The sequence below is a fragment of the Bos indicus x Bos taurus genome, chromosome 27 (assembly GCF_003369695.1).
Source record: "Bos indicus x Bos taurus breed Angus x Brahman F1 hybrid chromosome 27, Bos_hybrid_MaternalHap_v2.0, whole genome shotgun sequence".
NCBI lineage: Eukaryota > Metazoa > Chordata > Mammalia > Artiodactyla > Bovidae > Bos > Bos indicus x Bos taurus.
The window spans coordinates 33478708-33503586 of NC_040102.1; the positions used below are offsets into that span (position 1 = coordinate 33478708).

The 24879-nt window shown below is 45.4% G+C and overlaps 1 non-coding gene across 1 annotated transcript; it reads right to left on the reverse strand.

Moving 5' to 3' along the window:
* Positions 1-9882: 9882 nt before the first annotated feature.
* TRNAG-CCC lies at positions 9883-9955 on the reverse strand. The gene has a single exon. It is a non-coding gene; the product is annotated as a tRNA-Gly (tRNA).
* Positions 9956-24879: the final 14924 nt, after the last annotated feature.

Below are 24879 nucleotides of genomic sequence, written 5' to 3' on the forward strand. Positions count from 1 at the left end.
TATTTTCTTAGGACTTCCTTGGTGGTGCAGGATTTAAGACTCCATCCTTCCACTGTAGGGGCACAGGTTCAATCCCTGGCCAAGGAAATTCCACTTGCCACTCACGTGGTACAGCCAAAAAAAAAAAGAGAAAACAGAATTTCTTGCTGTGGCTGGTGGTCAAGTATGAAAAACTTGATGTAGTCAACGGAATCACTTTACTGTGGGAGACCCCGAGTCCCAAAGAGAGCAGTGCAGTGACCAGGACTGCAGAGCATCAGTGCTGTTACTCAAAACGGGCAACAGAATTCACTGCCTCTTGGTCCTTTGTTCTGCCTCCAGGTGCTCCCAGGTTGGGATGGTGGTATATGTATATCAGTTTCTAAGTCGAGGCATTTAAGGACTAATCAAAAACCAAAGACTTTTTTTTTTCTACCTTCATTCATTTACCGTATACTGCATTTGCAGAGTTAAAGTGAAACAGGTAAAAATCTCTGAGGCTAACTGGGAATTTGCTGTGTGAGTCAGGGGTTCTCAAACCGGGGCTTTAACAACCTGGAGGGGTGGGGAGCGGTGGGAGGTGGGAGGGAGGTTCAAGAGGGAGGGGACATATGTATACCTATGGGTGATCTATGTTGCTGTATGGCAGAAACCAATGCAATATTGCAAAGCAGTTATCTTTCAGTTAAAAATAAAATCAATTAAAAAGATTAAAGAGAAGCAATTGAATCTTGTAACAGGGTATCATTTCCCACCAGTCAAAGTGGTTATCATTTAAACATCTACGAATAAGTGCTGGAGAAGGTCTTGGGAAAGGATGACCTCCTGTACTGTCCAAGAAAATGAGAAGGTATACAGCTGCATGCAGAACACTATGGAGCTCCTTTAAGACACCAAAAGTCAAGCTATCAGATGATCAGGCGACTCTGTGCCTGGATATATATGCAGTGGTGCTGGTTTAGTTGTTAAGTTGTGTCCAACTCTTGCGACCCTATGGACTGTAGCCCACCAGGCTCCTTTGTCCATGGGATTTCCCAAGGAAGAATACTAGAGTGGGTTGCCAGAGAAAGCTATAATTTGAAAAGATGTGGGCGCCACAGCACTCAGTACTTAAAATAACCAAGTCACAGATGCGATGCAAATGTCCGTGGAATGATGAGAGCATAAGGAAAAAGTGATGCAGAGAGAAAATGGACTCTGAGCCATGAAGAAGAGTGAAGTCCACCCCGGTAACACGAATGGACCCATATATGATCATACTAAATAAAAAAGACATAGACATCGTGTAATGTCACAGCGGTGGAATCGAAAACGCAACAAAATGAACTACATTTCAAAAAAGAAATAGAAAACAAACATATGCTTACCAATGGGAAAAAGTGGGGGGGGGGGAATAGAAATTAGGAGGTGGGAGAAACCTATATGCACTAAAACATATATAAATAGTTCACGAGCAAATGTATTTAAGAGTAAAAGGAATGCTAGTCAACATGCTTCAATAACCTGTACTAGAACTTCGCAAAGTTCGCAAAAACTTCTTTGCGACCCCATGAACCGTAGCTGCCAGGCTCCTCTGTCCATGGGGATTCTCCAGGCAAGCATAGTGGAGTGGGTAGCCTTTCCCTTCTCCAGGGGATCTTCCCAACTCAGCGATCGAACCCAGGTCTCCCTCATTGCAGGCGGATTCTTTACCATCTGAGCCACAAGGGAAGCCCTGGTGTGTGTAGATGTCAATGAATCTCTGCCCACATAAAAGAAGCAACACACTGTAAGTCCTATTTAAAAAAAAAAAAAAAAAAATTAAGGTTGGCTTCCCTGATGGTTAAGTTGGTAAAGAATCCACCTTCAGTGCAGGAGACCCCAGTTTGATTCCTGGGTCAGGAAGACCCCCCAGGGAAGGGAAAGGCTACCCACTCTAGTATTCTTGGGCTTCGCTTGTGGCTCAGTTGGTAAAGAATCCTCCTGCAATGAGAGAGACCTGGGTTCAATCCCTGGGTTGGGAAGATCCCCCGGGGAAGGGAAAGGCTGCCCACTCCAGTATTCTAGCCTGGAGAATTCCATGGATTGTATAGTCCATGGGGTCGCAGAGTCGGACACAACTGAGCGACTTTCACTTTCATAAAAATTAAATAGAGAAAAATAAAATCTCTGAGGCTAGTCACCTAAACAGAAATGTTTTGAAGTTTCCATGAAACTCCACTATAAACAGTATGCTAATGGAAGCTATTCTTTCCCCAGAAACTAAAAAGCCCTTCACATCAATCAGCCAGGAGCACAGCTGGCGTGTGAACCCAGGTCTCTTTGATCTCAAATCCCACTTTTCTTCAGGCCACTACGTGTCGTGTCGGGCACACTTTGGAAAACGTTCCTCACCAGGACTCAGGAGCAACTCTGTCTTCACCAAGTGAATTTTCTTGCTGTTTTCTCATCTCAAGTGAGAGTATTTCAGTGAATGTCAGAGAAGCCACTGCATAATCATCTCACCAAAGTTTAATAAGAACACAAAACCTAAAGATGCATAATTCATTGTTGTCTTGGGAAGGCACCGGGAGGGAAATCAGAGCTCCGGTTCTCCTTTCTGCCCTCCTTGTTTGCAGAAAGAGCTTTAGCATGAAGGCTGAGATGTGCTTTCTAGTCCTGGTTTTGGTCAGCTACCTTGACCAGGCCCTTAACCCCTCCTTTGCACTAAGGATGCTAGCAGGCCCTTTCCTGTGATCTGTGATTTTACAAGTCTGCCTCGAGTGCTAACTAGAAGGTCACAGTCCCGCAGGTTTTCTTTGAAAATCATTCTGAAAACGCCTGTTGTGAGATGCCCTGAGAGTAGTGGACTTGCCATAAGATGGTGGATCCACCAGACTTTTTGCCGTGTTCACTGTGGCTACAGTTTAGAGACGTGAACGCCAGCCCACATCACCTGGGAAGGGAAGAGGCCTGGACCCAAGTCCCAGGTGAACGACCAAGCCCATGCCCTTGTGTTCTCTGGCCATTGCAGCTCCCTGGCTCAGCTTTGTCCGCAGGATGGACAAGCTGGGTTCTATCCTCTGAGGCCTCCCCCAAGAGTGAAAGTGTCATGTTACTGGGCCCTTTCCAGATCCTCAGACAGCAATACCATAGAAATGGGTATCGCTTCCCCAAGACTCAGGCAAGAAAAGCTTTTAATTAGACAGCTGTGCTTTTTAATAAAATAGATAGTTTGTGCCCAAGACTGAAGGTGGAAAAAAGTGCCAGCTCCTGGAGTAGAAGGAGCAGAAGTGAAAGTGTTAGTCGCTCAGTCGTGTCCGACTCTTTGCGCCCCATGGACTGTAACCTGCCAGGCTCCTCTGTCCCTGGGATTCTCCAGGCAAGAACACTGGAGTGGGTTGCCATGCCCTCCTCCAGGGGATCTTCCCCACCCAGGGGTCAAACCTGAGTCTCCGGCATTGCAGGCAGGTTCTTGACTGGGTTTGCCTTATGATTACTGATAATTTCTAGAAATCTTCATACTTCTTCAACTTCAAGTGGCTCTTTTGGTGGCTGTCAGGAACAGGAAAGGCTTCTCTGAGGGGAGAGAAATACATGACCATTTTCTGCAATAAAGCACCAGAACAGAGAGAAGGTTAAAATTTATAGTGGAGCTTCTTGTCTTGTGGCAACTAGGTATACTCGTGAGTGTAACAGAGATAAAGTGCATCTTTTATTCCTTCTAGCTGGTTTTCTTTTTCTCTGGACTCAGGCCTCAGAATCTTTGTTTTAAGTTTCCAAGACCTGTTTTGCCCCACGCCGTTCCCTGGTCCTTTTCCAGAACGGCTGTGCTCTTGTCCTCCCGCCTGAACTACAGCTGCTGGACCCACTGCCCAACGTTCCCCCACTAACGTGCCCGCAGACCCAGCAGCTCAGTTGCACGCCCCGTGAAGGAGGCCAGCCTGTCTTGTCTGCATTTCTGAGAATAAGCTGACTAAATGTGTCCAGGTCTTAAAATACGCAAGCTCATAATCACAAATATTCAACCACAAGACACTCTGTAGGTTCAAAAAGGCATTTTGGTGCTAGATACCAAAACTTACAGCACAATGAGCGAATTTGGTGCATTCAGGCATACTCGCAGTATTTTACTAAAGTCTCTGCATCCCCAGACAGACCAGTCCAGACCTTGTGGTGACATACCATGATGTGCCTTCTACTTCACTGGAAAACTGGCACTGAAAATGTGTCTTTTATGAAATCCTGATTTTTTTTTCCCTGACATTATTTTTCTTTCTCCCTTTCAATTGATCTTGGTAACATCAGTTTTAGGCAAAAATACGTTGGGGAATTCCTTGGTGGCCCACGGGTTAGGACTCCATGCTATCACCATCAAGGGCCCGGGTTCAACCCATAGTTGGGGAACTAAGATTCCATAAGCTTCACCGTGAGGCCAGAAAGAAACGAAAGAAGGAGGGATGCAGGGAGGAAGGAAGGAAGGAAGAAAAAAAGAAAATAATACAAAACGTGATTTTATTTGCTGCATCAGTCTCTAATGCAGATGTGTGAGCCTGGTCACTGGGGGGCCCCAGTCTCACAGCTTACAGTCAGCCTTTCGGACCGTGGTTTTTAAACTGGCAGGTCAAACCCCACTTAAGACGATATGGGTTAGAAAACTGCAGAAAACTGCTTTTGTAAGAGTAAAGAATGAAGGCAAACATTGTTTCGTGAGGCTTTTATTTCACTTAAACATGCACACGTGTGTACTGGCTTGCAATTTTTTTTAATGTCTTAGCTTGGGGGCCTTAAAAGGCCAAAGAAAAAGTTTGAAAGCCACTGACTTTAGGGTATTGGGGCAAAAGGGGTTGTGGACTCAGGGTTTCATGGGAAGAAAAAATAACTTCCGTTCACATTATCCATCTTTTAAAAGTAAACTATAGAGTTAGTAACCAGCAACCACAGTTTATAGTAACTTAAAGAAATCAAAACTTTAGCACATGAAGCTGCATTTAGGAAAGAGGACATTACAACCATTTCTTTCTAATGCTGATTTGCGTATTACATGGCAGAAACCAACACAGCATTGTAAAAAAATTTTTTTTAATATATTTAAATTTTTAAAAAAGTTATCTATGAAAAACTTATAGCTATTATTATGCTTAGTGGTAAAATATGGAATAAGAATAGGGTACAGATGTTCATTTTTATCATTTCTATTTATCACTATAAAGCAATGAGGCAAGAAAAATAAGATAGCTGAGAGGGTTCTAAAGAAGGAAACAGGAAGCTAACAGGCAAGTATATGAAGAAGAAAATCCTCTGAACCTAAAACTGCTCTAAAAAATGAAGTGTGTTAAAAAATAAAAGCATAAGTCTTTTTTCCTTCCCCAAACCCCTCCTCCCCCTCTCTGGCAGCGGAGGGAGAGTTACTTGGGTTCAGAAGCCCCACTTCTGTTTTGCGATCATTGCTTTAAAAAATTGAACCCAACCCACATCTGAAACCTCCTCTTGTTATAGGGGCTTCCTTGGTGGCTCAGACAGTAAGGAATCCGCCTGCCATGCAGGAGACCTGGATTCAGTCCCTGGGTGGGGAAGATCTCTTGGAGAAGGGAATGGCTACCCACTCCAGTATTCTTGCTTGGAGAGTCCCATGGACAGAGGGGCCTGGTGGTCTGTAGTTCATGGGGTCGCTAAGACTCGAACACAACTTAGCAAATAAGCACATACTTCCTCTGTTATAAGCAAGAATTCTCCTCGATTGTACTTAACTCTCTTTTTACAGTTCAGTTCCAAATGATGAACAGTTGTAGCTGCAGCCACTGAGATCTGATGTAAGTCTTCACAAGATGGGGGTGATTTTCTATGACCACATAAGCCATCCCTCACCCTGGTAACCACAAACCGTTAATCCACGTGTCTGAGGTCAGTGACTACGTCCCGAGGGGCCCATATATTTGCAAAAGGGTAATAAAATTTGAAGTTGAATCTGAGCGTTTGAACTGAAGACATAAATGTAAGAAAAAAGCAGGAAGGTTCACCCCAATGTCAAGCGGGTAGAAATCAGAGAATTCCAGAGGTTTGGGAAAATAATTGGTCGGTTGGAATATTTGTTGAAATAACTGCTGCTGCTGCTGCTAAGTCGCTTCAGGCTTGTCTGACCCTGTGGGACCCCATAGATGGCAGCCCACCAGGCTCCCCCATCCCTAGGATTCTCCAGGCAAGAACACTGGAGTGGGTTGCCATTTCCTTCTCCAATGCATGAAAGTGAAAAGGGAAAGTGAAGTCGCTCAGTCGTGTCTGACTCTTTGCGACTCCATGGACTGCAGCCTACCAGGCTCCTCCACCCATGGGATTTTCCAGGCAATAACTGCAGGCTTCCCTAAATATTTAAATTTATTTTGCAATAATTGCAGATGGACAGGGAAGTGGCAAGCCGAGGCTGCCCACCTTTTTACAAACATGATTGTGCTCGTGTGGTGAGCTGCACAAAGGGATAAGGATGGACCGGGAGCTCATCGCCCTGTCTTAGACACAAACATCACTGCAGTTGTCGCTGGGTGGTGGTATCTTGGGTAATCTCTTTCCCAGTAAGATGTAGTACCTTAAATTAAAAAAAATTTTTTTTGTTTTTATTTATTATGTATGGCTGTGCTGGGTCTTCCTTGCCGCTCAAGGGCTTTCTCTAGTTGTGGCAGTCGGGGGCTCCTCTCTAGTTGTGGTGCTCGGGCTTCTCATTGCGGTGGCTTCTCTTGGGAGCGTAGGGTCTGGGGCATGGGCCCAGAAGTTGAGGCCCATGCGCTTAGTCGCCCCGAGGCACGTGGGATCTTCCAAGAGCAGGGATCAAACCCGTGTCCCCCTCATTAGCAAGCAGACACTCGACCACTAGACCAGCAGGGAACTCCTACCTTAAAATTTTTAAACCATTATGTGATGATAATTCATCTTAGATGAAAGAAAGGCCCCCTTTGTTCCCTGTCTGCATCTTCTATGCTAAGAGCCGGAGTCAAGTGGAAAAAGAGAGCTTGGCTGAAGGCCTGGCCTGACCATGGGGCTCTGGACAGTCACTGTCTGGCCCTCCTTCCTCACCTATAAAATACCACGAGTTGAGACTTGGTCTATGACTCTATGTTCTTTTTAAAACCGTGGAAGTGTTTAGGCATTCTATCATTTTAAATGTGTCTTTACAAAGGAAGGCAAATACCATATGTTATCATTTATCTGCGGAACCTACAAAAAATGATATGGATTAACTTATTTACAAAGCAGAAAGAGACTCACAGACAAACTTATGGTTACCAAGGGGGAAAAGGAGGAGGGATAAGTTAGGAGTTTGGGATTAACACATATATACTACTGTATAGCGAATAGATAAACAAGGACCTACTTATTTAGTTCCCTGAATAGCCCAGGGAACTATACTCAATATCTTGTAATCACCTATAATAGGAAAGAATCTGAAAAAGAATATGTTGTTGTTGTTGCTCAATTGCTAAGTTGTGAGACCCCAAGGACTGCGGCATGCCAGGCTTCCCTGTCCATCACTATCTCCTGGAGTTTGCTCAAACTTGTCCATTGTCGAGTCAGTGATTTGATCTAACCATCTCCACCTCCACCGCCCCTTTCTCCTTTTGCCTTCAATCTTTCCCAGCATCAGGGTCTTTTCCAATGAGTTGGGTCTTCGCATCAGTTGGCCAAAGTATTGGAGCTTCAACTTCAGCATCAGTCTTTCCAACGAACATTCAGGGTTGATTTCCTCTAGGATTGACTGGTTTGATCCCCTTGCAGTCCGAGGGACTCTCAAGAGTCTTATCCAGCATCACAAATTGAAAGCATTAATTCTTCGGCACTCAGCCTTCTTTATAGTCCAACTCTCACATCCGTACATGACTACTGGAAAAACCATGGCTTTAAATGGAAACACACACACGCACATATATATAACTGAATCGCTTTGCTGTACACCTGAAACATTGCAAATTAACACTTCAATTTTTAATTTTTTAAATTTATTTTTTAATAATTAAACATTTTTAAATTTAATTATCTTAAAAATAAATGTGTCTTTAAAGCTTGAGCTCTTTTCCAGTTTCTGTCCTGGTTTCTTTCATATTCCAGAGAGTTTCTCTGGACATAGATGTTCTTCTAATTGATCTGGTCATAGGTCTGCCTTAAGAAATATTGCTTTTTATGGGATTCCTGTTTGGAAGCTCGCCCTCCACAATAACCTTTGCCTGAGCCCTAAATGAAATTGGAGGCACAAAAAATGAAATGGAATTACGATGGCTCAGACAGTAAAGAATCTGCCTGAGATGTGGAAGACGGAGTTTGATGCCTGGGTTGGGAAGACCCCTGGAGAAGGACATAGCAACCCACTCCAGTATTCTTGCCTAGAGAATCCCATGGAGAGAGGAGTCTGGCAGGCTACAGCCCATGGGATTGCACAGTCGGACACGACTGAGCAACTAACACAACACAAAGCAAAACTACGGCCATGCCTTTGTGGCGATGACTTCAGTGACAGTGTTTAGGGGCTGTGGTCTTCAGGGAGGCTGGAGGCAAATGCTTCTGTTGGTCCAGGAGACGACACCTGGGAGGGGGTTGGAGAGCGAGGAGGCGAGAGGCATGGTCACCCGGAGGTGAAGCCTGCGGCCTCTGGAGCTCCCACCAGAGCCTCTTCAGTCTCGTAGGTGGATCACACTCATGGGCCTCTGTGTGTTTGGTCACTAAGATGCCAGTTTCCTAGTTCTAGAAAATTCCCAGTTCAGGTCTATGAAACTGACCGGTGTCGACAGAATAAGTCCAACAGGTTTTCTAGCTTGTCTGGAGAAGGGATCCTGCAATGTGATTCAGGTCTCGTTTTCTGACCAGCCTAGACTCTTCAGAATTATTTATAATTCCATTTTGTTCTGAAAAGGTTTCGAGGCAGCCAACGGGCAGGCTGTAGAAGCATCAGTGTCACTGAAGGTTTCAGTTAAGCGTGATGATGACAGAAACTCGGCTGATGCGCGTGGGACCACTCCTTCCCACCCACCCGCGGGCCAGGCCCTGGCCACGCTTGCATCCTCCTGTCAAACTACAGGTTGAATCTTTCTGAAACGATTCAGTAAGTTACTCTCCTAAAACGTCTCCCTTTTGCCTTTGTCCACGTGTTGCCTAATCCCACAAATATCTGAACATCTATTCCACTAGAAGGACTGGATGAAAGGCTATATGAAGAAGACAAAATTCTTGGCTTTGATGGACCCAGCATCTAATTCGGGGCTCAGCAAACCATGGCCGATGGCCAAGTCCGGCCTACTGCCTGTTTTTATACAGCCCTCAAGCTAAGAGTGGCTTTTACATGTTTAAATGGTCAGAAAAAAATCAGAAGATGAATAATATTTCATGTTGTGTAAAATTATATTAAATTCAAATTTCAGCATCCGTAAAGTTTTACTGTAACAGCCGCCCCCATTCATTTATGTAACATCCGTGTGGCTTCCCCGCCTGCACAGCAGAGGTAAGTCGCTGGACAGAGACCTTGTGACCAGCAAAGTCTAGGTTACTCTCTGGTCCTTTATGAAAAAAATTTGCCAACCTCTGTTACACCATTCAGTTAATCTGTTGGCTGTCTACCAGGTTCTTTCTTGGCTTTTGTTTTATTGTTCTTTGTGCTGCAGTTCCTATCCCAAAGGACCTTACATTGCAGAGGGAGATGGACATTAACAGTTGTATCATAGGGTACTGAGCGCTGTGGTCTAGATAATTGCAGCAATCAGTACTTCATGGTGCTTCCCATGTGCCAAGTGCTACCAAGGATCATGTATGCACTAACCCGCTTCACCTTCACAATAACCCTGTGAAGTATGAAAAGGATTTTTATAAAAGTCCTCCAAGAGGTGGCTTTGTTTTTGTTTTGTTTTTTAATTAAAAAAAATAGTGGTTTGGATGTGCCCGGTCTTAGTTGTGACATGTGGGGTCTAGTTCCCTGACCAGGGATCGAACCCAGGCCCCCTGCATTGGGAGTGCAGAGTCCTAGCCATTGGACCACCAGAGACGTCCCCCTGTTATTTTTTAACAGATGAAAAACCAGTGCAGGTTACTAACATTTATTAAGTACATACATGACTTCCCAGGTGGCACAGTGGTAAAGAATTTGCATGTCAGTGCAGGAGACAGAGAGATTTGGGTTCGATTCCTGTGTCGGGATTATCCCCTGGAATAGGAAATGGCAACCTGCTTCAGTATTCTTGCCTGAAAAATTCTTGCCTGGTAGCCTACCAAGACAGAGGAGCCTGGTAGGCTACAGTCCATGGGGTCGAAAAAAGTTGGACATGACTGAGTGACTGCACACACACGTACAACTACATATACAGTCTAAACAAAGCTTTTTGAAATCCACTGTGTGATCCTCAATCAAAATACAGATAACAAGGATTCAAAAATCTTCTTGTTCTGATATACGGATCCGAGAATTGTGATTTCTATAGTTTCCAAAACTGAAGCTAATCATTTAGTAAACATGGATGTAAACTAGTTTTATGACCTATACTTTTCTTGGCTAACCATGACGGTCATATGGATATATAAAATGAACACATTTCAAAGACTTTATTCAACTCATTAATTAATGAGGGAAACAGTCAAATGTCACAAAAGGCTCAAAGGAGAACTCAAAAGAGCCTAGACATATAGAGAGAATAAGGAATTCCGCACTAAACTTAGGAGTAGATGCAAAGCAGGTGTAGCCACAAGGCAATAGTCTATTGCACGACACAGACACGTTTCTATGGACGGGGATCACTTTCATTAGTATCAGCTTTCAACAGGCTTTACAGAGTTGGAAGGAACCGGATGGTGAAAGGTGGAGATGACAGAGCTGGGGAGTGGATCGGAGCACTTACGAATCTGTTTTTACCTGCTTACTCTTTCACAGTCTTGTTCTGACAGAAGTCAGTATGACAAGGGGCTTCCCTGGTGGTCCAGTGGCTGAGACTGCATTCTCCCAATGCAGAGGGCCCAGATTCGATCCCCCGTCAGCACAGTAGACCCCTACGTGCTTCAATTAAAGACCCCACGTGCCTCAACAAAGATGGAAGACCCGGCACGGGCAAATTAACAAAGATTTTTTTTAAAAGTTGGTACGACCCTGTGTCCATAACAATATATTTTTTATAGATTGGAGATGCCCTTGAGGACATCCATGCATTTCCAGACTTGATGGATTATTATCATCCCTGTTTCATAGATGAGGAATCTAGAGAAAGGCATCCTGCCCCAGGATCCACACCGGCCTGTGGCAGAGTCAGGGGTGGAACCCAGATGGGCTGGTGCAGCGTGTGAACTCCACGCCTGTGGAGAGCAATGCTGGGCTACACCGCCTGCTCCCTCAGGCAGATCACCTGGGATTTGCACAGCCCCCACAGAGCACTTCCTTCTCTCCCACTGGAGGGATGACTTGATGCCTGAGTTAGTTGTCACCTAGGGATTCTTCCTGATGCTGGACGATGCTATGGGCAGGATGGACTTCAATCTCCAATCCCTGGCTAATAGAAAATCCAGTGTCCTCGCCAGACCACCAAGAACTCTACAGCAGTTTCCCTTCTTATGGTGAGCTTCGATCCATCTTCCTTCCTCCAGGGAATTCTTTACTTTGTCTTAATTGAAGTCCAGTTGATTTACAACGCTGTGTTAATTACTGCTGTATAGCAAAGTGATTCAGTTATTCATACATATGCATTCTTTTTTATATTCTTTTTGGTTGTGGCTTATCATAGAATATTGGATATAGCTTCCTGTGCTGTACAGTAAGGCCTCATTGTCTATCTGTTCTATATATAACAGCTTATATCTGCTAACCCCAACTTCCCACTCCATCCCTCCGCCTTCCCCCTGCTCCTTGGCAACCACCAGTCCCTCCTCCAGTGAATTCTTAATCTTTACATCTAATGACTGTTTCTATGTCTCTATATTTGCATTGACTCAAATATGTACCTTAGCATCTTTTTTTGGAGGGGGTCCCAACGTCACTGCATGTGGGATCTTAATTCCCCAACCAGGGCTGAACCCACAAACCCTGCGGTGGGAGCACAGAGTCTTAACCCCTGGACAGTGAAGTCCTCTTTAAAATATTTTTAAAGAAATCACCAAAGTAGTAATCGTGATACAAAGATAAGGACATAGAAATCCTGTGGACATAGAACAAGTTCACATCACAGGAATGAAATGTCGTGGTCTGTGCGTGGGCTGAAAAAGAATTTCCAGACATGAGACAGAATGAGAGGGAAATACAGTTTATTAGAGTGGGAGACGCTGTTAGAACAGCAGGCCAGCTCAAGGGAGAACCGACGTTGAACAGGGGTCCTCAGTCCACTTTTATACCCAGGGTACAAGGAGTGGGATAGGGGTCTTGCAGGTCATTTGCTGATTGGATGAGGCATATATGCTGGCTGGGGGGAAGAGTAAGGCAAATACCTTCTCCCTATGAGGTAGGAGGGGAGCCAGGTTATACTGCTCAGGAGGACCTGAAATCCATTCGTAGTTACAACATGGGGGAGGGAAGGATGGTAAGGGTCTGGTTTTCCCGTTCCCACACTCCAAGACCCTCTCCTGGGTTTTATCTGTTCTTTAGTTCTTGGGTCACCACGTTAAATACGAATGTTAGACATGCCTGGTACCTACTGAGAGCTTATGTGCTAGATATACCCATGCATTTATTATATACACAGTAAACTCCTCCATAAGAGATACACTGAATCCAAAATTTTCAGTCCCTCAAATGCAGGATTTGGATACAGGATGCAGGAATACAGAAGCAATGCTGTAACAAATTCAATAAAGAGTTTTAAAATGGTCCCATCAAAAAAATCTTTTAAAAAATGGTTTAAAATAGTAAATGTTATGTTACATATCTTGTACCACAATTATAAAAAAGAACCTTACCCCAAGTCTGGTTGAGAATGGGAGTTGGTCAGAGGATGAAGCCAAGTACCATTCTCTTACATCTAAATACATTAATCCATGAAATGACTGGGGTGAGCTTGTCCCACCCATTGGCCATGGTTCCCAAGGTCAAGTTGTGTCCTCTGATTTCATCCTATGACCGGGTACCATCCACTCAGTGGCGACTGATCACCCTGGCTTACCTGTGGATGGGGTCAATCGCCCATCCTGGGGTTACCTCATTCTCCAGGATGGAAGCAGCAACTTCAGGAACCTTCTAGTTAGATGGTACCAGGGCCACGGGCAGGGAGAACACAGGAGATGAAAGTATGCTTCTGTCTTCGGAGATTGTGTCAAACCTTCCCCCAGAGAAAGTAAGAACCTGAGCCCAGCCCAACGTGGAAGTACTCAAGGCTAGTGAACTTCCCACTTTAAAATAGTTACAATAAGGACTTCCCAGGTGGTCCAGTAGTTAAGACTTTGTCTTCCAAGGAAGGGGTGTGAATGCCTGGTTGGGGAGCTAAAATCCCACATGCCTTGTGGCCTAAAAACCAAAACACAAAACAGAAGCAAAACTGTAAGAAAATCAATAAAGATTTTTAAAATAGTCCCATCAAAAAAGTCTTTTTAAAAAATGGTTAAAATAGTAAATGCTATGTTATATATATTTTACCACAATTAAAAAGAAAGAATCTTGGCCCAGTCCTGGTTGAGCATGGGAGTTGGGTAGAGGATGGAAGCCAAGTACCAATTCTCTTACATCTAAAGTTGCTTTATTACTAAACACATCACTGTGAGTTTCATAAACAGAGGGCTCAGTGACCGAACTCTGGAGTCCCTGCTTACAGCCATTTGCACAGACCACACACCACCATTCCAACTCTGGCTCTACTATTTCCAACAACAATAACAAACAAAAGCACCCCATTCCTGCCTCTTTATTATACACAATGATTCGATAATTCCTCCACTGATTTGTCTTTTCAGGCTCTGTCCCATCGTTTAAAACCTAAATGTCTCTTCAAGGTATTTTCCCAAACAAAAACAATTCCCTCCTTCAGAGGGATTCCTGCAAAGGACTTTCAAAAAAAAAAAAAAATCTCTATATTGAAAGATGACCACAAATACACTCTAATCTATATTTTCAAAACACTTTCAACGTTTAGTGTCCTTAGTATTCATTAGGAAGAAATTACTTGGAAAAGGTCAGTTTTCATTCCAATCCCAAAGAAAGGCAATGCCAAAGAATACTCAAACTACCGCACCATTTCATGCAAAGATGGGCACAATAAAAGCTAGAAATGGTATGGACATAACAGAAGCAGAAGACATTAAGAAGAGGTGGCAAGAATACACAGAAGAACTGTACGAAAAAGATCTTCTCGACCCAGATAATCACAATGGTGTGATCACTCACCTAGAGCCAGACATCCTGAAATGTGAAGTCAAGTGGGCCTTAGAAAGCATCACTACGACAGACTGGTTCCAAATAGAAAAAGGAGTACCTCAAGGCTGTATATTGTCATCCTGCTTATTTAACTTACATGCAGAGTACATCATGAGAAATGCTGGGCTGGATGAAGCACCAGCTGGAATCAAGATAGCCAGAACAAATATCAATAACCTCAGATATGCAGATGATACCACCCTTATGGCAGAAAGTGAAGAACTAAAGAGCCTCTTGATAAAAGTGAAAGAGAAGAGTGAAAAAGTTGGCTTAAAACTCCACATTCAGAAAACTAAGATCATGGCATCTGGTCCCATCACTTCATGGCAAATAGATGGGGAAACAGTGGAAACAGTGACAGACTTTATTTTTTGGGGCTCCAAACCCCCTGCAGATGGTGTTTGCAGCCATGAAGTTAAAAGACAGTTGCTCCTTGGAAGGAAAGTTATGACCAACCTAGATAGCATATTAAAAAGCAGAGACATTACTTTGCCAACAAAGGTCCATCTAGTCAAGGCTATGGTTTTTCTAGTAGTCATGTACGGATGTGAGAGTTGGACCAAAAAGAAAGCTGAGCACTGAAGAACTGATGCTTTTAAACTGTGGTGTTGGAGAAGACTATTGAGAGTCCCTTGGACAGCAAGGAGATCCAACCAGTCCATCCTAAAGGAGATCAGTCCTGGGTGTTCATTGGAGGGACTGATGTTGAAGCTGAAAGTCCAATACTTTGGTCACCTGATGCAAAGAACTGACTCATTGGAAAAGACCTTGATGCTGGGAAAGATTGAAGGCAGGAGGAGAAGGGAACGACAGAGGATGAGATGGTTGGATGGCATACCGACTCGATGGACGTAAGTTTGGGAGTTGGTGATGGACAGGGAAGCCTGGTGTGCTGCAGTCCAGGGGGTCGTAAAGAGTCAGACACGACTGAGCGACTGAACTGAACTGAACTGACTTAGACTATCATGCCCCCACCTCCCATCCCTGCTCCAGAAGCACTGTTTTAATTTTCTAATTCAGCACATGTGTTAGATTATAATCATTCTCGAGGTTCAGGAGTATTGTTTACAAGTTGTCTCCTCACAACCCGACCTCCTGACAAGTGCTGCTTGGATGCAGTCAAAAAAAGAGACTTGCCTCCTGAGCCCCCTTCCCGGAACTTGGTATCACAGAGCAGTTCTGGAATTGGCAGTGTCTCTCCTCTGTCCCCGGTACTGGCTTCTGACCCCTGGTGGGAAAATGTTGGCCAAATTGTGATTTGATAGAGAACAAACCCCAGGAGGAATCGTGATTCAGCCTTCACTGCCCCAAACTTAGAATGGAATGCTTTGTTTCCTAAACCTTCAGAGTTATCTGGTTAACCTTCTCGCCCCTCATTTTTTGCAAAAGTGAGACCCGAAGGGGCCACTGCTGCTACTGAATGTCAAAGGAACACCTCAGTTTACTCCTCAAATTAGTACCTCTGGTTTTAATGGCTCAGAAAAGATCCAAGCTCAGAAAATCAAGGAAGAAAACTGACCTGGTGAGTCTGGATTCACTAGACTTCAAAAATCCACACAGAGAGTGCTGAATTTGGAACCAGACTGAACAACTTAAGATGCCAATGTAACGTTGGAAGAAAGTGACTAAGCAAAAATTCCCCATCATGGAACTTATTGATCAAAGACATCTCACTTTCTGCTGATCAGAAGACCTCATTGCCAGAGGGCAGAGCGCTTGGCGATGACCCAGTCGCTTTTCCCTGTTTTGCAGATGTGTGATGTGGGCAACCAGGGGATCTGTCCAAGGCACATGGTGAGTCTGTGACTGTGACAGGCTGTTGGCAATGATTGGTATTCTTTCCACTCACTAGCTTACCGAATGTATAGACGAGAAAGGAGAGATGATGTCTCTAAGTTTTAAAGAGAAGTTGCTTGGGTTTTGTTGGTTGTTCGTTTAATTGAAACACAGTTGATTTACAATACTGTGTTATTTGAGGAGAAGTGGCTTGCTATTTTATAATTATATATTGTAGTCTGTGCGAATGGCACCTCTGGAGTTTTGACCAGTCCCTGAGAGGCAGACGGGGCTTCCCTGCTGGTCCAGTGACTGAAACTCTGCCCCCAGTGCAGGCTGCTTGGGTTTGAGCCCTAGGCAGGGAACTAGATTCCAAATGCCGCAACTATAAAGACCCTGAATGGCACAGAGAAATCGAAGATTCCATATGCCTTGAATGGGATTCCGTATAGCTTTATATATACACACACATGTGTACATATGTACATATATATACATATGTACATATATATATACACACACATATGTGTGTGTGTGTGTGTGTGTGTGTGTGTGTGTGTGTGACTCAGTCATGTCTGACTCTTTGAGATCCCATGGACTGTAGCCCACCTGGCTTTTCTGTCATGGAATTCTCCAAACAAGAATACTGGAGTGGGTTACCATGCTCTCCTCCAGGGGATCTTCCCAACCCAGGGATCAAACTCAGGTCTTCTGCATTGCAGGCAGGTTTTTTACTGTCTGAGCCACTAGGGAAGCTTTCATATTCATATATGAATATGAATATATATATATATATGAAAACTGAGAGGCATCACCGACTCCATGGACACAAATTTGAGTAAACTGCTGGAGTTGGTGATGGACAGGGAGGCCTGGCATGCTGCAGTCCACAGGGTTGCAAAGAGTCAGACACGACTGACCTGAAATGAAACTGAGAGGTAGAATCTGTATGGGGAAAATTTCACCAAATTAGGCCAAACTTTCAACAGCGATGTTGGAAAACAAGACTGGAGGAGACGTTGCCCTTGTGGGCCTGTTACAAAGAGCGGTGGTATTGGTGGCTGAAGAAGAGGATGCGATTTGCCTGCTTTTCTGGTTGTGACTGCCAGCCTCTAGGCAGTCTCATAATTAGAAAGGTTCTCCCCATTTGCGTGGTCCTGGGGCTGGTCCTCCCTCTCACACTAAGCCTGTCCTGTGGGTCCCAAGGCCCCTTCTGAGGGCAGCTCTGGCCTCTGCAGACCGAATCTGCGTGAATAATGATGCTCCCCCTCCTTCCTGACCTGGGCTGGCGTCCCTGCTCCTAGTGGGTGCAGCTTTGGCTGCGGCCCAGAGGAGATAACCCTGAGACATGGAAATTCCAGAAAGTGGGGGAAATATTTTCACCAACAGTAGAATTAGTTTGAGTTTGAGAAATGGGGAAGTGGGCGCGTGAGAGAGAGTTGAGCTGCGGGTAGCAAAGGGAACAGAGAGGAATCAGTCTGACTGGCTGCTTGAAAGAAACTCCAAATGTGAAAATAATTTGCCGCGGAATGTTTACACAAAAACTAATCTAAAGAAGAAACAACTTACACACCAGAATTGAAATGTCACTTGTTCCCAGAGGGAATGAGCTCAGAAGTTAAAAGGAAGGCGGGGGGCAGCCTCTCCAACTATTACATGTATTTTTTTTTATTTTAAGGCTCCTTTGGGTTTACATTGGTTCCAGGAAGAACAGAGGCTCCTATCTCCTGGGAGGTATCTCTGCAGATGCAGAGAGGAGGCCTGAAAAGCTCTGTGTTCAGAACAGAGTGGCTGGTGCTGAAGGCAGAGAGGTCAGCCAGAGACATCCTGTTGATGGTGGTTTCAGAAGAAAAATTCAGCCAGATTTTTGAGATCAAACGTTTGGAGCTTGAGAAACTTCCCCCAGGGCTCCTTTTGTTTATCATACTTTCCTGGCCATTGGAGTTCACAGAGAGTGATCAGAGAGAGAACTCGCCAAGTAGATCCAAATTTGCAAAGGCCCAGTCTTAGGAATGGGGAAGAGCCATGGGGTCAGTGTGAAAGAGTCTCACAGAAAGCAGAGTGGGCATTCTTCATAGGTGTGGCCTGAGCAGGGACAGAAGTTGAAAATACAGCTGCCCCGATGCAGGCAGCTAGCTGGGCACCAGAGGAAAGAGGGGAACCAGGCCTCCTGTTCTTGTTCATTTTGCTTTTATTATTGTTTTATTATTTTATTTGGCTGCACTGGGTCTTCACTGCGGCTCAGGGGTTTCTCTAGTTGTGGCCTGCAGGCTTAGTTGTGTGTGAGACCTGAGTTCCCAGACCAGGAATTGAACCTGTGTTCCCTGCTTTGGGGGCTTTCCAGGTGGTGCTAGTGGTAAAGAACCCACCTGCCAATGCAGGAGATGTAAGAGATGTGGGTTCGATCCCTGGGTCGGGAAGATGCCCTGGAGGAGGGCATGGTGACCCACTCCAGTATTCTTGCCTGGAGAATCCCATGGACAGAGGAGCCTGGTGGGCTACAGTCCACAGGGTCACGAAGAGTTGGACACGGCTGAGCAACAGAGCACAACACAGAGAACCCGTGCTTGGGAAGGCAGATCCTTAACCAGGGGCCACCAAGGAAGTCTCTAGTCTAGTTCTATTGTATAAGCTTCGTCCTACAGCCTAGAAGTCAGCCTTCGAAGTATAAAGTTCAGTTCAATCACACAGTCGTGTCTGACTCTTTGTGACCCCATGGGTTGCAAGCATAAAAGTAGCTCTCAGAATGAAGTTGCTTCATGTACTAAGTGCGGAAAGAAACACCTGATGTCCGCAGACACCACACAGAATCCAGACCTGGAAGCAACTTGTCACCATCTGAGGTCATCACATCAAAAGGGGATCAGGAAGATGCTGTCGCCCAGCCTGAGAGAAGGGGAGCCTGACAGCTGGGAGGCGTGAGCTAAAGGCTTGGGGAGGCCTTCTTACCGGTGCAGTAATTTCAGGAGGCTCCGACTTCCCCTTCTGCAAAACCTCTGACTTCCTCCCCCTCTAAGGCCAGGGCCTAAAGCTTCATTTGTTTGCTTCTGAACCCCCACCCCGCTTGTCTCTGTGCTTTAGGTAAGCAAGTGAAAGTCGCTCAGTCATGTCTGAATGTGTGTGACCCCATGGACTGTAGCCCACCAGGCTCCTTTGTCCATGGAATTCTTCAGGCAAGAATCCTGGAGGCCGTAGCCATTCTCTTCTCCAGGGGATATTCCCGACCCAGGGATCGAACCTCCTGCATGGCAGGCAGATGCTTTGTTGTCTGAGCCACAAGGGCTGGAGGAATTAATTTTACTGCAGGGGACTTAAAGGGAACACTGATAAGTCCTCCCATCTCCCTCTCTCTGGGTTTCCCTTCATCTTTACCTGCAAATGCACTTCCCGCCACGACTTCCCCCTTGTTTTGTTGGGAGTTTTTCCCCTCCACTGTTTTGTATCAAAAAGTCTCCAAGGTAATTACTGAAGTCTGTGTGTGATCTTCTGCCCTGAGGCCACAGCAACTTCCATTCACTCAACAACCTTCACCAAGGGGCTTCTGTGATTCAGGTGGTGTGCTAAGTGTTAGGGACTCAAAGGCCAGTCCTGGGGACTGACTTGGTGGCCCAGTGGTTAAGACTTGACCTTCCAGTGCAGGGGGCGTCTGTTCGATCCCTGGTCAGCGAGATAAGATCCCACATGCCTCATGGCCAAAAAACTGACACCTAAAACAGAAGCAATATCATAACACTTTCAATAAAGACTTTAAAAATGACCCACATCAAACAAACAAACAAACAATCCAGTCTTGGTCCCTCCATAGCCAGGCGGGGTGAGTCAGAGAGTAAAGTATTAAGGACATCTTGTAACAAAGACCCGTGCCCAGGGGAGGGGACTATACAGGAGGCTAGCTTTGCTGGGAAATCTAGCAGGGGACAGCCCAGCAGGTAGGATGTTGGGGAGAAGGGACCAGAAAGTTCACTCTGGAGAAGGATGGGGCTAGCAGATGTAAGTTTTTATATAGAGAATGGATAAGCAACAAGCTCCTACAGTGAAGCACAGGGAACTATATGCAATATTCTATATTATGCCATAATGGAAAAAATATGATGGCTGTATCACTGAATCAGTTTGCTGTACAGCAGTAATTAACACCACATTGTAAATCAACTGTACTTCAATTAAAAAAATAATAATAAAAGAAAGTTCACTCTGAACCCAGCTTGTGCAGAGGAATGGGGTGAAAGAGATCATTTCTGGGGACCATGGCAATCAGGCATGTCCAAGTTGAAAGCCCAGGCAAGGGTCAAATTGTGAAGAGCTGGCCCACCAACCTGCAGTCTGGGCTTTATGCTGGAGGAAATGGGGAGCCATCGAAGGTTTTTCTTTAACTTTTTTTTTCAATAATTTTTACTGGAGTGTATTTGCTTTATAGTACTGTGTTAGTTCCTACCGTACAGCAAAGGAAATCAGCCATACGTATACACATATCTCTTTTTTGGATTTCCTTCCCAGTTAGGGCTTTCCTTGTGGCTGAGTTGGTAAAGAATCCGCCTGCAATGCGGGTGACCTGGGTTCGATCTCTGGGTTGGGAAGATCCCCTGGAAAAAGGAAAGGCTACCCACTCCAGTATTCTTGCCTGGAGAATTCCACGGACTGTATAGTCCATGGGGTCACAAAGAGTCGGACACGACTGAACAACTTTCACTAGGTCATCACAGAGCATTGAGTCGAGTTCCCTGTGCTACACAGGAGGTTCTCATTAGTTATCTATTTTATACATAGTAATGTATATATGTCCGTTCCAGTCTCCCAATTCATTCACACACACACACACCCTTTCCTCCTTGGTACTCATGTTCGTTCTCTATGTCTGTGTCACTATTTCTGCTAGATGGACCTAGAGACTGTTACACACAGAGTGAAGTAAGTCAGAAAGAGAAAACCAAGTATCATACGTTAACACATATATGTGGAATCTAAACAAATGTTGCAGATGATCTTATTTGCAAACCGTTGAAGGTTTTTAAGCAGGAGACAGAGACAGTCGGATTTCTGATTTGGAGACTCACATTGGCTGGAGTGAGGAGAATTGGCTCGTGGAGAGGTGAAAGTGAAGTTGCTCAGTTGTGTCCTACTCTTTGTGACCCCATGGACTGTAGTCTACCAGCCTCCTCCATCCATGGGATTTTCCAGGCAAGAAGACTGGAGTGGGTTGCCATTCCTTCTCCAGGAGATCTTCCCAACTCAGGGATTGAACCCTGGTCTCCCGCATTGTAGGCAGATGCTTTACCGTCTGAGCCACCAGGGAAGTTCCTCGTGGAGAGGTGAGCCTGCAGGCAAAGCAGATTGGCATCCCTGCATGGTTTCTCGGCCACCTTTGTCCCACTTTGGCAAGTTCTAAGTTCTCAAGAAACTGACCCTTGTGTAGAGATGGGCAGTGATTCCCAGAGAAGCATTCTACAGAGGTCTCTCCCCATATGCAGCTGTGGACAGTTTCCTAGGATTTTTTCTTCAGTCCTCAAGTTTCAGGGAAGAGAATCTGAGACATTCCTAACACACCCTTATGACAGTGGTTCTCAAAGTGTGGTCCCTAGACCAGCAGCAGTCACTATGAGAACCCTAGAAAGGCACATTTTTGAGCCTCACCCCGTACCTACTCATCAGAAACACAAGCACCCCCCCAGAGGCTCCAACACAAGGCTAAAGCTTGAGGAACATTGCCCTGTGGTCTCACACAGGAGATGGGCTCCAAGGGAAAACTGAACACCAGCCTCAGAAGATTCTCTTTTGGTTGTTGCTGTTTAAGAGAGAGAGAGAGAGAGCGCATCTGCTAAGCAGGACAAAAGCCCACGTGGCGGACATGGAACTATAATCATCATCATTTATTTACTACAAACCTAGTAAATGATTTTGAAAGCCGACTATGTGCACAGTACTCACGGGGCAGAGGGAGGATAAAGATTTAAAAAGACAGAAGGAAAACTTTGCTGGTGGTCCAGTGGTTAAGACTCTGAGCTGCCAATGTGGTGGTGGGGGGAGGGGAGCATGGGTTCAATCCCTGGTCAGGGAACTAGGATCCTGCATGCTGTGCGGTGAGGCCAAAATTAAATAAATAAGTAAAAAATAAAAATTTAAAAAAAAAGTAAAAATGCACAGTGTTCCTGCCTTCCAGACTATCCAGCCATCATCATCGGCATCATCATCATCTACGAAAAACCTTTTAAAGCTAATGATGGTCACTTGTAATCCTCATATGAGACCTCACGGGATTGACACTGCGTACCCTAAGGTTGCTGCCCTCAGGTGATTTACTGTGGACCTGTCACGGAACTTGAACACAGGAAGCTGTCTCGGTCACCAGATGCATTGGATAATCACTTGCTAAACTGTGATGAAACTCCAACAAGCCTTGTCGACTTGAGTCCTCCTCCAGCCTTGGTCACGTGGCCTCCATTCTCACTCCTTCCCCAAAGTCCTGGGTGGTTGTTTTTTTTTTTTTCCTCTCCTTTTTTCTTAATCTAGATAATGACAATTCCATTCTCCACCACCTGCAAAGTCAGGCCTCCTTCCATCTTTCTTCTCTCTTCTAACAGCAGTTTTCTCATCGACTTTTCCAAGACCCCAAAGGAATTGTCAGGTCAAGCAGACCCCTGATGCTACCAGAGTTTCTCAGGAACTTGACTCACACTCTCCGAAGCCCTTGAGCCCCGAGTCCCCAAGCAGGAGCACTGGCTGCTCCTTTGGGGCTGTGAGTGTACAAGTTGTAATAATGCTCAGTGTTCAGCCAGCCCTGGGAGCTCAGGCCTCCTTAAGTCTGTCCCACAGAGGTGGCAGGAGCAGTCCTTTGGTGCCCCGACCCCGAGAACTCTGGCCTTCGCCCTTGGATCTCTGGTTCTCCCCAGCACTGTCGTCTATCTCCCGGCATGAGTGTTGAGGATAAGGCAACCCGCTGCCCTAACAGCCAACTTTAGGAAGGAGAGGAAAACCCCAGTTTTATAAATAAACGGGCTGCTCCAGGATGAGGTGCTGTCCACCCCTCTCCCATCCCCTCACCCTGTGACTGGCCCATTGTAGCAGCCTCACGCCAGGGATTAGTGTGATCACAAGGTCACGGTAGATAGCTGGGTCCATAAATACTTCTGCAGAGCGTCAGTCATTGAACAGGAGCCAGGAGGGGGAAGACCAAGGTGGGAGGGAGAGCTGGATGCCCGCTGGAGCCAGCTTGGAAATCAACTATAAAAACAGAAAAAAAAAAAAAAGAGAGAGAGAGAGAGAAAGAAGACTGGCTTTCCTCCAGAATGTGAAAATCCACGTACTCATTTTTTTAGGGGGGTTAGCCTGAACCTCAGAACATGGTTCTGTCCCGTGAAATTGGAAAAAGAAACTCGAGAGCTGGTGCTGTTGGAAATTTCAGGATCTCTGGTAATAGCATCAAAATTGCTGAAAAGTTCAAAGAAAGTGAATTTTTTTGGCACCTTTGCCAGGAGAGAATCTCAGAAAAGTAGGAAGAAACAGCTGGGCTCCTGGGCTGATACAGCTGGGGAAGAGATTACCATTCAGTCTCCTTGGATAAGCAAGGGCCACGGAACAAGATGGTCACTGCCGGAGGGGCTGCTCTGTGGGTTCTGGGGAAACTTGGGATCCTGGGGTTCTCGCCCCTTTTTAGGGTTCATGCTCTGGGAGGTACAGGCAGATAGAAATGGTGGAGAAATGTAATTGAGAGATGAAAAGCTCCATGTGGGAGCACGTTGCCTAAGAGCACGGTATCTAAATAAAGGAAGCCATGGGGTGCTGGAGACAGTGCCGTGGAACTGAGAGTCTGCATTTCACTGAGCGAGGGGAGGGCAGAGGGTGGATCAGCTGCACTGTCACCAGTGGAAACAGCTTCCCGAGCAGCTTGGATGACTCATCTGGCACACGCATGCTCAAAAAATGTTAAATATGGAAGGCGGGTGGGGAGGTGTCCGCTAGATTTGGGGCACATAATTTTGGGGCCTGGCATGTCTGTCTTCAATGACTGAGTTGTTTGGCCACTTTGAACTGAAGGTGACTTGGGGTGACTTACCTAAAGACAGACCACCACGAAGCTTCCGTGGTCAGAAGGCAAAGGCCCGAGTTACTTCGGGTGATGTGGTTAATTCCAGCAGCTAATCAAAAAACAAATTAGCTAACCGGGACATGGAAACACATTATGAATATCAATTGCTATTCATAGCTTTGTTTTCCTTTGGAAACCAAGCTCCAGAGTGAATTTGTGTTTACAGCTGATGTTCAGAGGAAAGGTCTGGAACACGGCCTGCCCTTCCCACACCTCCCTTGGAATCTGTATTGGAGACGGGACATTGAGTTGGGCGCACAACAGATCTGATGCACTATGCCAGTTCTGGCCCACAGAGAAGAGCCAGGGAATTCAATTTCTCCTTTGCCTTTAAGGTTCTACTTCTGCAGAAAAGTAAAGGTCACAGAGAGACTGTGACCAAGCAACTAGGAATACAAGAAACTGTCTTAAGAGGTTCAGAGGTTAAAAGCTAGCCAACAATAGCCATAAAACAGGGGGTCTCAACCTCTGGGATCTACTGGCTGATGATCTGAGGTGGAGCTGATGTATTAATAGAAATACAGTGCGTCATACATGTAATGCCCTTGAATCATCCTGAAGCCCTTTCCTCCCGGTGCATGGAAAAATTGTCTTCCATGAAACCAGTCAGTGGTGCCCAAAAGGTTGGGGACCGCTGTCATAAAGGATTCTGTGTGTCCTTGGAGCTAGGTGAATGTGGACTCTATGGTGATATTTAATCAACATGAGATGTCTTGCTGGGGTCTAAATATAT